A 14,331-nucleotide genomic window follows, 5' to 3' on the forward strand; every position below is an offset into this window, starting at 1 on the left:
TGGGAACACTCCTACACTGTGGAGGGAATTCAGTTTGGTGGAGCCATTGTGGAAAAGTGTATAGATGTTCCTCTAAAGACAAAAAATTGACCTCCCATATGAACTAGCAATGCCACTCCTGGGCATATATCCAGAAGGAACCCTAATTCAAAAAGACACCTACACCCCAATGTTCACAGCAGCACTATTTACAATAGCAAGACATGGAAACAACCGAAATGTCCACTGAGAGATGAGTGGATAAAGAGGTTGTAGCATATTTGTCCAATAGACTACTATTCAGCCATAAAATAATAATAAAATAATGCAATTTGTAGCAACATCAATGGACCAGGAGAATGTCATTCTAAGTGAAGTAAGCTATAAAGAGAAAGGAAAATAACATATGAGATTGCTCACATGTGCAATCTAAAAAAAGAAAGAAAGAAACAAAAAGATAAACTTATCTACAGAACAGAAACAGACACAGAGTCATAGAAACCAAACTATGGTTACCAGAGGGGGAGAGGGTGTGGGAAGGAATAAATTGGGAGTTCAAGATTTGCAGATACTGAGTATGTAACAAATAAACAGCAAGTTTATACTGTATAGCACAGGAGAATATATTTAATATCTTATAGTATCTTGTGTTTAAAAAGAGTATGAAAATGAATACAGGTATGTTCCTATTTAACTGAAGTGTTGTGCTGCACACAAGAAACTGACACAAAATTATAAACTGACTAGACTTCAATGAAAATATTTTTAAATAGACCAAAAACGAAAAAAAGGAAAATGATATTATCAAACAAAAAGAATAAAGTACTGATTCAGGCTACAATATGGATGAACCTTGAAACTTTATGCTAAAAAGCCAGACACAAAAAGTCAAATAGTGCCCTTTAAGGTGAACTGTATCTAAGCTTTTATTTTACTACTCCTGTAAATTTTCCGGTGGTTTGAAATCTATCAATATCAAAATAAGATGTATTATACATTAAAAGCTTAAAACGCTTCCTCACAGGAGGGCTTTTATTGTTAAATTCAGAAACGCATATAAAGCTCTTGGAAAAACACTTTGCACCTCCACACACAATCACTGCTGTCACTGCCACTCAGAGGGTGGTGCCAGCACTGATGAGAGCTGCCTCCACTCGCTCCCCTGCAGAAAGGAGTGAAGGCCTGAGCTCTGACAGGCAGGGTGAGCGTGAACCTGGGTCAGACGTAGCCACGTCCCAGACTCTGCATTACCCAACTTTCTTAAACAAACTGCAACATGTAATGTAAATACGCTAGAGGGATGTATCTTACAACACAGGGAATACAGACAATGTTTTACAGTAACTATAAATGGAGCATCTATTGTACACCTGAAACTAATATCATATTTTAAATCAGCTATATCTTTCTAAAAAATTAAAAAATATTTCTAAAATGTTATCACTTTAATATTCAATTCGGTTTTTAAGTAACTACTAAACAGCTTAGAATGTATAAAAGCATTTAATTGTGCTGTTTGTTTACATATTTATTCACATTCAGCCTCTTGCTAAAGAGAATTTAAACAATTCTTTTAAAAACAGCTTAACAACCTTAACAACAAAAAGGCAAAACTGAGAATGAAGAGAAAATGGAGATTCAATACTTAAAAGAATCCAGGGGGAGATAAACTCATAAAAATGGATTCCATGAAGTCAGAGCAAGTGTTAAAGGCTGACTAGAAATTCAGCTGTAGGATTCTTGGCAGCTAAACCAAAAAGAAAAGATGATGGGGCGGGTGGTAGAGCGTGTGCTTAGCGTGCACGGGGTCCTGGGTTCAAGCCCCAGGGCTTCCACTAACAGATAAATACATCTAATTACCTGCCCCCATAAAAGATCACCAAAGAAAAGAAAAAGAGAAATTTCTTTCCCAAAAAACCCTGATATTAAATTTGGATTAAATACTTAAAAAAAGCACAAAAGAAAAATAGAAAAGATAAGTGACACTGTGAAGGAAAACCACAGCTGGTCTAACAAGCTAAGTCACAAATCTAAGTGTGATAAGTGTCGGTTTACTGATCTAAGTTTTGCTGGGATACCTGGTAAATCTGAAGTTTAGTGTCAGTTTACTGGGCTAATAAGCTAACCCGAAAATCCAAGATCAACAATTGTCAGTAACGGGATCTGTTCCAAATTGATAAGCTTCAGTGTACTGATTCCTTGCTTTTTGTTGTTTGAGCCTTATTGGCTAATAGCCCCATACTTGTATTTAACCGTATAAAACATCATGTGCACATCTTGGAGGGGCTCAGAGCTTTGGAAAAGAAGCCCCTCTGAGCCCGCCAACGTAATAAATCTCAATACTCCAACCCTCTGAGTGATTCTTGTTTCTTGGCTGGCCTGTTGTTTCCATAACAACACAAGGGATAATGCCCGTGAGATAAATCTGCAGTGGCTGCTGGCAGGTCCCCATGTCTCAAGTGGGAAAATATGAAACATCCTTCTCAACACTCAGAGTCATCATAAGCCCACCCCAAACCTGCAGCCTTTAAATGCAGGAGCACAGGTAGGGCCTGGCCATTGCTGTCTCTGTGTCATCACAGTGAGACAGGATGGAAGGGGGAAGAGCACAGCCATTCAAGGAAGGCCACCGCAATTAACATAGAAATGGTGAAGGATTCAAACCCCAATAGGTCTTGAGGCTCAGGATGAAGAGATTTAACTTCTAGCAGATCTTGAGATTCAGTAAACACCCATTGTAATAGTAACGTGGTGAATAACATGCCCCAGGCAACATGGCAGTCCCAATGATAGCCACAAAAGGTCAAAGGGTGGGAAATGGCCAACTCCCTGGAAATCCCAGCCCCTTACCCTAAGGCTGGTCCTTCTACTTATTAGCATATGAAACCACCAAGCCCAAGAAAACAAGCGACACAGCGCCACCTCGCGGTCACCACTCTCTTTCCCTCTTTGGTGAAGGCCCACACTCTGTCTGTGAAGTGTGTACCTACTTCTAATCTGAGCATCAAACCCCCACACCTCGTGAAGTTTCTCTTGCCTATCAATGTATCTCTCTGAATAAATATACCTTTACTCAACACTGGCTTGCTCTTGAATTCTTTACTGCATGAAGTCAAGGAACAAAATCTGGTGGGGCACATCCCAGGGACCCAACAAAAGCCTGGGACACAGCCCTTCTCATGCCCAACGTTTTTTTATTCTTCTATCAACAGGACTGGTCTGTAAAGGGAGGTCTGAGACCCCAGCTAAGGGACAGAAGCAGCCTCCAGGGCTCCAGCTTGCCGGCAGCCTCTCCCCCAGCATGGGTCTTGGAGTCTGCCCGGTTCTCTGTGTTTCTCTGTTGTGCTGACTCCCCAGCCAGACAGCGTACTCCTAGGCCTGTCCCCACAAAACCCTTCTCTCCAAAATACAAGCACGTCATGTCACAATCCTCTTGTTCAGCCAGGAAATGTTCAGCCCACTTTTTTCCTCCCCAATAAAGTACCCAACTGTCCTCCCTCCCATCACATCACTTCTTTTTTTGTGAGAACTCTGCACTCGCCACACCCCATCCTGAACACAGGTGTCTTGCTGGCTGTGACCGAGATGTTTCTTTCTCACATAGCCTGCGTCCTTTCTCTTTCCCCTTATTACCTTAAAAAAGTCTTTCCTGAGTCACCCACCCCACTGATTCTGAACTCACAAAGTGCTGAGGTTGCAGTCACTATGTGCATACCTCCCAGGTTTTGGCTAGGTTTCCATCGCAAGATCTTCATTAAGGAGCTGCATCAAGAAGTTTAAAGAGGCTATTCTTACATCAGAGTGGAGGAGCCTGCAAAAAATTTACATGGCTTTGAAGAGAGAGTTAACCAGGGACAGAGAAGTCACGGGTCCTAGTCAAAAGTTTCATGAGGCAAAATGTTCTCCCAAGGCTCAGAGTGGCTTCTGAACATGGAGTCGGCAGGAAGGAGGTGACAGGCAGTGATTAGGGTGGGTGATACAGGGTACGCTCCCCCAGCCGGGAAAGAATAGGTTTTTTTCTAGTTTTCCAAACAATTTCTTACTGCCTTTTTTCCCTTATTACCACATACCATTTCCTACGAATTAAGCATATCAATGTAAGTCATTTGGGGCACTTGAGAGAAGCTACACGATGCCATTCACAGGGCCGGGACATGACAGCCACACCAGTCAAGGTTGAAAGACCAGTGGGAATATTTCCATGGTAATCACGGGCATGCAGCAAACTCCCCAGCTTCAATGACCTCCTCTCAAAGTTGGCGCCAATAAAGCTACCAGTCAAAATGCGTGATGATTATGGCCAACATCTGTTTATTAGTTAAGTGCCCGAGACAGCTGTCGCTTAATGGGGAATGAGTAAGATCAACGAGGCCCTGTCTAACTGGCTACACGCGCCCTGCCTTCCTGCCTTGGTGCAGCAGCAGAGTTTGTTAAGCTGAGATGAACGCCCCCAGAGCAGCCCGACGGGAAAGCTCCCAGCTCTGCACGGCCAGACGTGTTCCTTTCCTTCTCAGAGCTGATCACAGTTTGCTGTCGTCTGTTTTTATGTTTATCCCTTTTGTAACTGCCTCTCCTCCGGAAATTTTGCTCAAGCAGCATGGGGCCAGTTGTGTGTTGCGGCCTGCCGGATATTTTGGGCAGGGAAACAGCCAAGCCCACATCTGGCTCTGGTGCTGAACGGAGAAGGCACAAGGCCCAGGGGCCCATGCTGAACCGAGGCCCCTGCACCCAAAATTATGGTCTGACTTTGGGCAAATTACATAGTCTTTTTTACCCTGAGATTCCTCATCTGTCTATGAAAATAACTGCCCATGGAACACAGAGTTACAAGTATTAAAGGAAATCACCAAATTCACAACCTACCCAAGGGGCTACCAGTGCATCCTCAACAGATAAATACTGCCTTTACGGCTCTGACACACGCCAAGCTTGGTGGCCGCACAAAGTGTAAACTGCTAAGTGCCAGTGTGTTAAGTGTTTCATGTGTGCTATAATACCCTTTAGAACTTACAACAATCCCAGAAAGTAACGAACATTATCATGCCCATTTCACAGATTCACCAACAGGTTAAGAGTGGTTACATTCTATTCCAAGGCGCTATGGTGAGGTAATGGCGATTTCAACGTGAATATGGCCCCAGGCCTGGGCTCCATCTCTGTCCCATCCACCTGACCACTTGCCTATGAAATCCACCTGTCCAATACCCAAGTTTGAAGCCAGCCAGCTCTTAAATGCAATGTGTGCCACCGTTTGTCTATGTTCCTTAATTACCATAAACAGTTCTCAGAAAGCACTTCAGAAAGGAAAGTTGGACTCACGTCCCTGCCCACAAAGAAGAGGAATTCTGCCTTGCCTTCTCCTGTAACGTGCAGAAACCCTTCCCATTCACCACCAAATCCTTTTGTATGCTTCCTCCGTGTTCATGTTTGCACACGGCTTATTAAAGTAGAAGTTACCTGCAGTAATTCCATCTCGGTTCCATTCCAAGCTTCCAGATTATCCATAATCAGGGTAATATCATAATTTTCTGTGAATGAAAATACTACAAATTGAATGAAAATATTGCAACCATGTCACTAAACAAAGAATGCTGAAAACAAGTCATCAGCGACTGCTGCCGCACCCCAGTGAAAACAGGCCTGCAGCCACTCACAACGGTGCCCTCTGAGCAGACTCAGAATAAGAAAGGACAGATTACTGGCCCTAGATACCTAGGTGCTTGTCTAAAGAATATATTCAGTGAGCCCAAATGTTGGCTTCCTCCCATATATTGAAAAGCACTAAATTCTTGAACATGAGACACCTGGCTTTCTTTAGATAACAAGCAATGTTTTATTGTTCTAACTACCTGGTCTTTGTTGTAAAGCTCCTATATAATCCTAGCTTCTCCCCTACTCTTGGGAGCAGTCCCTCAGAGTGTTCTGAGAGGCGGTCATCCTGGCTCGAGTCCTCCTGACAAATAAAACATAACTCTTAACATTCAGGCTGCACGTTTATTTCAATCAAGTCCCAGAATAGACACAACTCATCAATTCTGTAATGGGACACACTGGATCAGGAACCAAAAGAGTGTAGTAGTCCCGAAGAACTACGGCTCCCTCTTTCTTCCTGTCATTATACAATCCCACCAGAACTCATTACTATGCTGTCTGCTCCTCTGGCAACCAAACTCATAGAAGAGTGAACTCAGCAGAGCACCATGCTGGGGAGAACCCCCCGCAGCAGCACTGCAGGCTGCCTGCCCTCCCGCACGCTCTGCCGAATGCTAGTGTCCTCCGTGGGGACCAGGTCAAAAGAGCTGTTCCAAAAAACTGCAAAGTCCCACATATTAAATAAAAACATTTTATTTTATATGATACGTTATGTATATACCCATCTCTGAAAACAGCTTTGCCAGAAGCCCAAACCTTCAATATTAATATGCAAAGGCAAACCCGGTCCCCAAGGGAAAACAAGTCTTAAGACAACACTAAGGCCTCCAAAGTCCACTCCACGACAATGAACCAAACTGCCTGCAGGTCTGCAGCTGCAGGAGGCTACATGTCTGCTTTTAAAGCAGCCCCTTCCTGCCCTCGTGTGCTACAATGCCCTTTTATGCCCTCCCATCGCAGGGCAAGAGCAGCCACTGCAGAAACTTGCAGGGGCCTCAGAGCCAGGGATTATGCCCAGGTCACACTGCAAACCTACTGCCCGCCTCACAGCCCCCAGCCAGCAGGTCACCTGGAAGTCACAGCAAGTGCCCCAATCTAGAAGTCTCTTCATTTGCCAGCACAACTGATCACTGGTCTCCAACCTTCGTCAGTTTTGCACAAAACAGCACCTTCTACTGTGAAGCGGGTGGTTTTCGCTTCTGTGCCCCATCCTTACTGGAAACGTTAAGGGAAACCAAAAGGCCTCTTCTCAACCCTTTTCTGATAACACCCTCCCACCCACAATACTCATATGCTCAAGAGTTTGGATCCACGTAATTTTGTTTCCCTTATGCTAAGTGGCTCAAAACACTGCGGGATTCTTTCTCCTTTGAGTGTATTAGCACTCAGTTTCTCGGCTTTAATCTGTTTTTGTCTCTCTCTTCAGTGTCCCTAGCAGTTGCCACCTCTTACTCCCTTCAGCAGCCTCCCTCCCAACATCTATTCTAGGGAATCAGCTGTGATGAGGGGCCCAGGGGCAGTCACAGAAGATGCAACTAAGGCAAAGAGAGGCTACATAATTTGCCCAAGAAATCACCTTGAGCCACCAACAGAGTGTGTCACGTCCCTGTGTTTAACTCTTATTCTAAGCAAGTTAACTTTTTGTAGATTATGTTTATAAACAGATGAGAAATCAAAATACATACAAGGACACACATCAACTCTAAGATGTTCATTAACTCCACTATTTTGTTTCAATTTATTTTATTTCTATTAAAAAATTGAGAACCCCTGCAGCCTATATAGCAAAATGTTACTGGGTTTTAAATCCAGAATATAGAGGGGTTATGTCATTACTCATTCTTATATGTATGTTCAGAAGACAAAATGATTTGAAAGTCTCTCTCCCCACCCCCTACTCACTACTGGCTCTCACCAGAGCTCCCAGATCACACATCTAATACCTTTTCACTTTACCCACAGCTGAACTCATCAGTTTTCCCCCAGAACTCCCTCTGCAGCTTTCCATCCTCAGAACACAGCAGGACCATTATTTAACTCATTAATCCACCCAGAAACCTGGGCCTTACTCCATCCTACCTTCACAGACAGCATTGATCCTTTCATTTTAACCATCAAAACATGCCTTCAATCTGTTCGCTTTTACCCACTGACTGTCCTACCACTCAAGTGGAAGCCACCAACACTGTGCACCTGGACTCATGAGTCTCCCAAGTGGCCCCACAGCCACTCTTCCCTAAAAATGGGATTGTGTCACTCCCGCGCTTTTTGGACTCTTCAGACCCAATTTTCTTAGAAGAAACTTCAATTTCTTCACCTGGTGAAGGTCTTTGCCATGAAACTGTCAGCTCATGGAGGGCAGGACCCGCCCTCTCCCCTTGGCCCCGCCCTCTGGCAGAGCTTCAGCTTGGGAGGACCTGCTGAGCTAAATCAGCCGGTATTATAAACCTGGTCTTGAGTTCTTAGCAAACAACTTCACTTATCCATACAAATCCAACGTAGATTAGAAAGATTTTAGATGTTGAGCTAGACAATTGATTTGGGGATTTTGCAGTGGCAACCTGCAAGTATATGTTCTAATGATTGTGTCTTGTTAAAACCACACCAAGATTAAAGGAGTATTTGTGGAATGTCTTCGGAGTAAAAGGGACTGTACTTTTACAGATTTTATGTTTTATTACATGAACAACCAGGACAGGGTCACAAATGGAACCGCCTCACAAGTGACAGAAGACAGGTGAGACGCATATAGCAACAGGTCACAAAGATGGTAAGAGCAAAGTTGTTTACCCAACCCCCGAAAAAATTCCTCCAAGAACAGAAAACTCACAATTTTGAAAATAAAATTCTATCATCTAAAGAAAGAAAATAAATAATCCTCTTCATCAGGGTTTCTAGATCTGACTGCAGAATTATTAGCAGGCCATACTGAATCCTAGCACAGAAAAATCAGATGGACTAGTGGTGAGTAAGTTCCAGGAAAACGGCAGTAATTCCTCCACTTGAAAGAGGACACACACTCACTTGTTGAAGGTGACTGTAAACCGCATTCTGCAGAAATTCAGAAGATTCAGACACTGCTTCTACATGGTGATGATACGGAAGGACGGCTTGGATGCATGCTTCTAACAGAGTCACCGGCATTCTTACACAGCAGGGTGAAACGGAGGCCCTCAGCCAAGAGCAGAGATGTTCCTGTCATGTATCCCAGATCGTGCCTCGGGGGCTCAGTGTCCTGTAGCATTGCAGCCCCAGGCGAAGACCCGCAGCGTGGCCCACGCAAGCAGGAGGGGCACTGTGCTTGAGAAATCCCATCCCTGATGGGGGCAAGACGGGCTGGTGGGGTTGTGTGAACCTATAAATGCTCATAGAAATAAACCTGCATATATTCACGTGATAAAATTAACTGTAGCAGGCTATTTAACAAAATTTCAATTATCAGTGTTAATTTTACCATTCCTTTTCTCTTGTCCCCTGCACTCTGAGACAGGCTTAGGCTCTCTCACACATGCAGCTCTGATGCAATAGTTGTGAATTTATTTTATTTTGCTACAAGTGTTTTCGCTCCCAGTGTCACTGTGACTGTCGTCTCTTAACACACTCAGATGTCTTCCTGGATCTCTCCCTGTGTTCCTTGCTCCTGCTTCTCAGATCCTGAGATAAAGAACAGGTGAAGGCATATGACTGGGAATGTCAATGTGGACTTGATCAAAGTCCTCAGTGACCCCCTAGGTGAGTGCTGCCCACCCCTCACCTTCGATTCTCAAGGTTCTGCTCAGGGTGACATCCAGACAGGAGAGATTCCTGGGCCCAATTAAGAGTTGTGTGGCTTGGGTGCGGGGAAAGGTGCAGGAGCTGGTTCCGTAGATGGTCACTTCCATTTCTCTGCTACTCTCTCTCCCGAGGCCCCGCTGCCAAGCCCCCAGGCTCCCTGATCTTCTGTCTTTCTCTTCTACTCTAATTCAAGCCCTTTGCCTCTTCCTTTATTCCCTGATTATCCCCAGCTGGAGTGATTTTCCCATCACAGATTCTGAAAAATTTTCCTGCAGCTGAAAAACAGGTCTCCAGAGGTCAATACCCATAAGGTGGTTCCTGAAGAGAGCCCCTGGTTAGGGGGAACCTCACCAACACTCACGGGGCATCAGACATGTTGCAGGGTCGACCACCCCCAACAAGAGTTTACTGTGACCCCAAAGCACGCACAGCATCCCTGCTCACTAAAGTGTAGTTTTAGTCCTTTATTAAGAAGCAAAAATAAAAAAATTGCTCATGTTTCTTACTAAAATTATTTATGAGGTAGAAAAAGTAATTCTAATAGAAAAGAACAAATTTCACGCCATGTTAGATGTGTTCGTCTGACTTTAAACCTGTACCTTGTTTTCTAGGCTCAGACTTGCTGTTTCTGCACCTTTTGTAAAAGAATGTTGCCTTTAGCCTGAAATACCCAGGAGGGCCTATTCTCCGGGCTCTGATCTTTAAGGATATTAGCTCTTCTACACTTATGTACAGATGGCAAGTTGCAAAATAGATAATAACCTTTCTTTATTTTGGAGGTTATACGGGGGCACCTTAATTTGACCCACATGGACAGCTGCAGGAACAAAGGATTCCAAGGAGAAACAATTCGTACAGCAAGAAGTTTGCAACAACCAGCCACACCCCCGCCGCTTTTTAGTACAAAAGGAGACTGAATTCTGCCTTGGGGAAGAGAGTTCTACTGGATATCAATATGCCATTTTCTGGGTCTGCCGTCTTTTCAAACAAAGTCACTATTCCTTACTCCAACATCTCATCTCCCGATTTATTGGCCTGTCATGCAGCAAGCAGAACGAGTTTGGACTTGGTAACAAAGTGACTGCATTAGAGGTAGTATGTCTCCACTGTTTCCTCATTTCCAGAATGTCACAACCTATCAGTTTTATATGCTGTTTAACAACACGAACTAAAAACCTATTATACGGAACTGATTCCAAGAAATAAAATTATTTCTACTCCTTCAAACATTTTTTTCTTTTTATTTTGTTTTGTTATGCTTATTGAAAAGAAAATAAAAGTCAAATGATTTTATTTCACGTATTTTTTAAAGCTACATATTGTAAGTACTACAAAGATATTTAAATTGCAATAAAAATTGTTCATATATTAGTATAAAGATATATACACAATCAATGCAGATTAGGAAAGGAGTAGATATTTACTAAAAATCCACTGCACATCCAGTCTTTTACAAGCATATCCTGGAATATAAACTCTATTACCCCGGAGTCCCCCACCCCCATTCTCACTGCGGAGTCCCTTAGTAATCAACTACCAAGGCACCAGCATAGAACCATGCAATCACTATTTTAGGTATAAATGAGAGTATTATCTCATTCAATTCTAAAACAGAAACCTTAAAATAAATACTGAACTTATTTACAGATAAACAAATTTGGACACAAAAAAGTACAGTTTCTCCCCCAAGACACAAAGATAATAATTGGTAAAGGCAAGATTTGAAATAATCTGCCTGATTCTAAAAGCTAAGGTGGAAATCCCCTTTGACTTTGGAGGTACAGCAGCACAACCTATCACCCTATCTTTATTCAGATCTAGCTTTAGACAGCCTGAGACAGCACCCCATTCCTATGGAACTCGAGGGCAAACAATAACAATAAGGATTTTATATTCAGTATTTTCTTAAGTCTCAATTATATAAAGTGTCAGCAGATCAGCAGAAAACTCTGGGAAATATGAGTGGGTCCAGAGCTTTTTGCTGATAAGAAACTCATTCTATCAGGACAGAGTGACCTTCCCATGAGAGGCCTCATGTACATAAACTAAAGGCAGCTGAGCAATGAAAACTAGCAAGAACATGGAACTCAAGCAAGAAGGATGCCTGCCATCCCCTGCCCAGTTGCCTCTTCACCCACGTGGACAAGATGGCAGAAGATCCAGGTTCTTGTCCAAGTGACAACATAATGGATTCTCACCCATGAAATGTTATGACTCTATGCTGTCTTAAGTCCTTTCCAACTAAAATATGATGACACCAATATCTCAGCAGAATGTCTATGTCTCCACTTTCTCTCTTCTATTAGGAGACTATATCTATGGCTACAAAGCCGAAATTCAATTAAAAACACCATGCACGAAGCCTGGTGAAAGTCTGTGTAAGAGACATTGTTCTCACGCTCAGTGAGTGAAAACACAGAAAAAGTGGTCCTTCTCCCTCTGCAAGTGGGAGGTAGCCTGATTGTGTGTGTGTGTGTGTGTGTGTGTGCGCACACGTGTGTGTGTGTAAATCAAATACAACGTATTCTGGGATGTGCACAGATTTTTTTTTATGTTACTATTATTTCGTGAGAATGAGCCTACCTTTAAATTAATTTGAATCTATTATTCTGAGAGAGTCTCAGGCTCTTTTGGTGGAGGATGGAAAAGGGGAAAGGAAAGGAGGAAAGAAGTAAATGAAGCAAAGCTGTAAGAGTACTGCTAGGGAAAGGCAAGACATTATTTTTTTCCTACTTGCATCACACACAAATTAGGGACTGGCTTTCCCCCATGACTTGTCAAGCACTGAGTTGCAGAAGAACAGGCGACAGCCCTTTTCTCACTGAGCTTGTGACTGTACGTGACATCTTATAGACACAAATTATTTAACCTGATCAAACACTCTAGCAGCAGGATGTAATTCTCCTACTTTGAGAGACAAGGAAACAGGAAGTGAAAGAGGGTATATAGCTTGACAAAAGTCAGAGGACAAGTAAACTAAAGAGGATGAATTCAAACTCAGATCTGAATGCAGAGTCTGATCTTCCCACTACTAGGGCTGGAAAATCCTTAACACACAGGGTCCCCAGCTCCTCTGCATTGTTCCTGGCACCAAGCATTTCCCATGGCGATGGTCTCCAGTTCTCAGACACAGCGCTCTGTGCAGCCAATAACCTCCATTCGACCTTGATCATCTACCTGCCACGCCCAACAGGCTTCACCATACAGGCAGGAAAGCTGGCTTTCAAGTGCATACAAAGCCACCCCTGGTCTAACCTGGACTCTTCAGCAGCTTTTCCAGCATAAAGGCAGCCATGAAAGTGCTCACAGTTTGTACATGAGCCACACTACCTCTCTCCATCAGTCTCCCCACGTATACTACTTAGCTATGACCATTTTGAGAATCTTGGAAACAAATTTTTAAAAACAGAAAAGAAAGGATTCTGTAACGAGTACTTAATACTTACAATTTTAAATGAGAAGTTACAAAGTGAGTATTTACAAACTGAATCTGCCTTCCTAGGTGTCAGTTTTAACAGTTAAAAAATATAATAGCAAAAATTTCTCACTTAAAAAATTAACAAAAACATCAACAATAATCTGGAATAAACTCAAATACAATGCCCATGTTGTATATGGAGGAAATACAGGACTGTACTGAGGGGTAAAGTAAGAAGTGTGAAAGTAGAGACATCAACCTTTTGTATGGAGGAAAACAGTTTTGTAAAGATGTACGTTCTCCTAAAGATAATTCAAAATTACTAAAAAATCCCATGACAACACTTATCCTTTTTTTTAACTTGAAAAAATTATATTAGAATTCTTCAGGAAAAATGAAGTCATAATACTAGCAAAGAAAAATAGGGATCGAAAAGCAAATCAAAAAATTTGCACTGTCAGATATTAAATAAATTTTTACAATATGTAAGATATAGTGCTAGTGTAGGAAAGTAAGATTGACAGAAATAAATCATGAGCTCAAAAAGAGATTCTAGTGTACATAAGTATTTTTTACAGCTGGGATTTCAAATTAAAGAGCAAAGTAGGAATTCAATAATTGTCTTGGGACAATCACAGAATCCCCTTGAGAAAACCAATTCTATTCCAGTCATAATGACCACAAGAAAAATTACAGAAAGTGATGTAAATATTAGAAAGTACTAATAACAGCAAATACAACTCTTTGCTCATATCAATTCAGCTTCTCCTCACTATGACAAGTACCATTATCATCTCCATCTTAGAGATTAAGAAAACCTACAGAAGAAATTTATACCATTATAAGAAAGCATTTCTAAGAATAATATCAAGAATAAAACCCAAAAAGAAGACATTTACTATCTTAAGGTTATTTTGGGCCACAACAAAAATGAACCTACTGAACAAAATGAATGGCAAGAAATGACAAGGAAAGCTCTGTGATACATGTTGATGAAGACAAGGGGCTAATGTTCATAATATACATAGAGCTGTCACAAAGCAACAAGAAGCTCCCTCACTTAAATATTTGCAAAGGACAAAAGGGATCATTCACTTTTTAAAAGTCAGATGGCTAATGAGTGAAAAATGCTCAATACCACACTGGTCATAAAGTGCAAACTAAAACAATGAAAATCATTTTACTCATCATATTGGCAAATATTTTTAAAAGATATTCTAGCTAGTGTCCATCTTTGAGACAACAAACTGTGAGCGATCTTTTGGAGGACGACATGTCAATGGATATGTAAACCCTGGAAAACGGGTGTACACACAGGCTGAACTTCACTTTTAGGAATCGTTTCATTTACAAAAAGAATCAGTTCAAATAGATGTACTCATCAGAGCATTTACACAGCACTGTTTACATTGGTGGGAAGAAAAGCTGAAGTGGAATCATACCCAGGGATAGAGAATTGGTTACATAAGTTATTCTACATCTTTTCATTCCCCACAGGAGAAGGAATT

General features: G+C 42.0%; 1 protein-coding gene across 1 annotated transcript in view; it reads right to left on the minus strand.

Annotated features, from left to right (window-relative positions):
• Nucleotides 1-14,331, minus strand: part of LOC140687383 (trafficking protein particle complex subunit 9-like) — a 136,848-nt gene that overhangs the window by 62,575 nt on the left and 59,942 nt on the right. The window lies entirely within an intron of this gene.

The sequence above is a fragment of the Vicugna pacos genome, chromosome 19 (assembly GCF_048564905.1).
Source record: "Vicugna pacos chromosome 19, VicPac4, whole genome shotgun sequence".
In the NCBI taxonomy this organism is placed as follows: Eukaryota; Metazoa; Chordata; class Mammalia; order Artiodactyla; family Camelidae; genus Vicugna; species Vicugna pacos.